This window comes from Phascolarctos cinereus, unplaced genomic scaffold (genome assembly GCF_003287225.1).
Source record: "Phascolarctos cinereus isolate Bilbo 61053 unplaced genomic scaffold, phaCin_HiC Scaffold_2;HRSCAF=192, whole genome shotgun sequence".
Taxonomy (NCBI): Eukaryota; Metazoa; Chordata; class Mammalia; order Diprotodontia; family Phascolarctidae; genus Phascolarctos; species Phascolarctos cinereus.
The window spans coordinates 66,906,425-66,910,210 of NW_027555625.1; positions in this window are offsets into that span (position 1 = coordinate 66,906,425).

Sequence of the window (3,786 nt, forward strand, 5' to 3'; positions counted from 1 at the left end):
ATTTATCTGCCAGCTAGTTCTGTTGCTAAACTAACATTTAAATACTTCTCCAAGTATATGTTAGGCAGTGAGACATTGGCAGGTTAATTAAAATGCAATTAAAAAGGTAATACTTCCATGCCTGTCACAAGCGATGCAATGGATATGATAATATGTGATGGGGCTTTTAATTTTGTTTTTCCCTTCACAAAAAAAGGGGTAGGGACTACAGCATCTTTCCCCAGCCATCTGACTGCATTCGTCTTCAGTGCATTGTTAAACATTGCTCGTGCCTTCCACTTTAATAGAGGCAAACTCAGGGGCCTGACATGAAATAGGCTATTTCATCTGAGATGGTTTAAGCTGGCCGAAGGAGTGACAAGAGAATATAGCAAGCAGTCAGTGCTAATGACAGCATACCATTTTTATAGACTAAAGGTCGAGCAATGAATTTCAATTATAGAGTGTCAGGACGCCCAAATGTGGAGACCTGATAACAAGCCTGAAGCTACCAGCTCCTGGTAGACTTCTTTCGAATTTCAATAACACTCTCAGCCTTTAAGCACACTTCCCCTCCCCCTCCCTCCACTTCTCTCTGAAACACAAGCCAGGAGATGTAATCTTTTCTAAGCAGCTCCATCTTTGCCACTCTTCACCCGTCATGTTGTAATAGCTAAATGAAGCCTGTCTTCCCAACATCTGTACTTCCTATGCCTTCTGTTTTTCGACTTGTTCTCTGATTTGTTGAGGACATTTTCATCTGCACAGTTTCATTGTGATTACCAAAAGAGCTTAAGCAACTTAGCTGTTGCAGGAGATCCATACCATGACCTGATTAGCACATTTTTTGGTCAATGAGTCTGAAGAAATAAGAAATAAAATACATCACAAGACATACTTAATTGGGTCAAAAATTGTGATTACATTCATGACCCTGAATGTTTTTCTACTTGCTTGGCACATAGCCAAACATCAGTTTTAGGTTTCAGTCTTGGATGAATATTAGATGACCTTTGGATAAGTCATTTGACATTGAATCTGGAATCAGATCTATTAGTCTATAAAATGAAGATAATACTATTTATCCTACCACACGCTGAGTGAATTATTAATGAAATAAAATGGGCTTTGTAATCATAAAGCACTATATGAATGTAAACTAATAGTAATACTACACACAACATTTCAGAGATAACATTTTTCTGTGCTAGGTGCAAAAATACTATGACATATTTATGCATTTATTGAATAAACTAATGGATGAATAAACAAATGAACTAATGAATAAATGAACAGTGAGTGAGAACAGATCAGACCTAGGCAGACTTTTGAAATTTAGGAAGGCCAAATCCATCATCTGAATTTTCACTACAAGGTGAAGGTGGGTGTTGCATGAACATTCTTCTATGTACCTGGGTATTCAGACTATACTTAAATTAGGTAGCACAATGGATAGAGTACTTGTCTTGGAATCAAATCTGGCCTCAGACACTTTGTAGTTGTGTAACCTTGGGTAAGTCAATTAACCTTGTTTGCCTCAGTTTCTACAATGAGCTGGAGAAGGAAAAGGCAAATCACTCCAGTATCTTTGACAAGATAAAGCCCAAATGAGGTTGTGAAGAGTCAGACATGAATTAAAAACGACTGAATAACAACAATTTAGACTAGTTTGCTGACTTTTTTTTTTAAGAGGGAAGGGACTGAGTTGTATTTGTATCTCAAAACTTCTTGTGATCTGTGATTGTGCTAGATGCCTCCTCAGTAAAGGGGCATATGCACAGGAAGGTCAAGTTTGTGATGATACATGGATTCAGATATAGCCCAAACTGCAAATGTGATCATCCAGGATTCCTAAATCTCACACTCTATCATCTTAGGGGTGTGTTTGAGACAGTTCTCCAATGACAGGTTTTTTTTGTCATTGAATGTTGTTAAGCAAGACAATAACAAAAAAAAGAAAAAGAAAAAGCCTATTTTCCATTTTTAATAATATTTATTTGTTGGTTATTTATTTAGTACTTAGTAATGTTTCCATAGTTCATGAGGTGGTAGTCGTGATGAATTCTGCCTTTGCTGGACTGCATCTCTATTACTATGTTCAGTCCTGGGTTATATATTTTAAGAAAGGCACCCAGATAACATGAGAATGTTTAGAGAATGGGAACCATGATGTTTAGTGGACTTAAAGTCATGCCACATGAGGATTATTTGAATATTTTTTTTTATCTTGGAGAAGAGAAGGCATAGAAAGGAAAACATAACAATATCATATATGTAAAAGCAGAGCTCAACTCCCTCCCTCCCCTCCTCCTATTCTTCCAGTTTCCTTGCTAGTTTCCTTGCTTTTCCTAGAACAAGGTGCTCCCTCTTGGCTCCAGACATTTTTACTGGATGTCCCCTGTTTCTGAAATCACCTTCTTCTTCAGCATTTCAATCTCCTAGCTTCTCTGGCTTCTTTCAAGTGCCAGCTAAAATCCCAGCTACCCGAAGAAAATTTTCCCAAACTCTCCTTATTACTAATGTCTTCCCTGTGTTGATTATCTTCAATTTACCCTACAAGCAAGTGTTGCAGCCAAACTGAACTAGGGAGAGCCACTTGTTAAATTTTCAGTATGAGCATTTATGCTTTGGAAATTAGCAAATGCTTCAGATCTGGGACTGTTTCGTTGTTTTGTTGATTGTGTAGATTTAAGAAAGTAATGGAAGAAATTTTAATAATGCAGGTTAAACTTAAAAGTTTGCCTTGTGTCCATTTGTACTGTTAAACATTTGCCGACACATCCATGGATGTATCTTGTTTTTATATAGCTGTTGGTATTATCTCTCCCCATTAGGCTGTGAACTCCTTGACAGCAGGAACTGTTCTTTGTTGATTGTGGTCCGTTGGTTGTTCAGTTAGTTGGTTTTTGTGTTGTTGTTATTTGTCTTTTTTGCATCCTCAGCATTTAGTATCGTTCCAACCATATCTTGGAATATAGTGGATATTTAATAAATTGTTGATGACTAACTGACTGACATATAGGAAGATGTGAAATCAAAATTCTTCTACTTGACTTCTGAAGGAAGAAAGAGGAAGATTGTGCGGACATTACAAAGACACAGAATTTGGCTTAATCTAAAGAAATTTTCATGGAGAAGCTAGGTCGTGCAATGGGTAGAGCAGCCATCTGGAGTCAGGAGAAACTGAGTTCAAATCCAGCCTCGGACACTTACTAGCTGTGCGACCCTGGGCAAGTCACTTAACCCTATGGCCTCTAAAAATAAGAAAAGTAAAAATTTCTGATGACAGAGCTTTTGAAAAAAGTATCAATGAAGACGTTATCACAGTTTTTTAAGGAAAAAAGAGTGAGGACAGGTGGGAACAGATCTCTGTGACTAGTAATTGTCACCTTTGTGTCACAATTGTGTCACCTTTCCCTGTATATGTGTGCAAAATTTACTTAACAAATGTAAAGGTAGAAAGAGTGAGTGATTACTGCTCCTATTAAACTATAAGGCTGCCATAACCCTTATGCATTTCAATATATTTAGCTATCGGCAGAGAACAGATCAGACCTAAGCAGGCATCTGAAACTTGGGAAAGCAAAATCCATTGTCTGGATTTTCTCCATGGAGTGAGGGTGGGTGTTACATGAACATTCTTCTATGTATTTGGTCATTCAGATTGTACTTAGACTGGGCAGCTAGGTAGCACAGTGGATAGAGGGCTAGTCTTGGAATAAAATCTGGTTTCAAAATACTTACTAGCTGTGTGACCTTGTGTAAGTCACTTTACCTTGTTTGCCTCAGTTTCCTCATCTGTAAAAT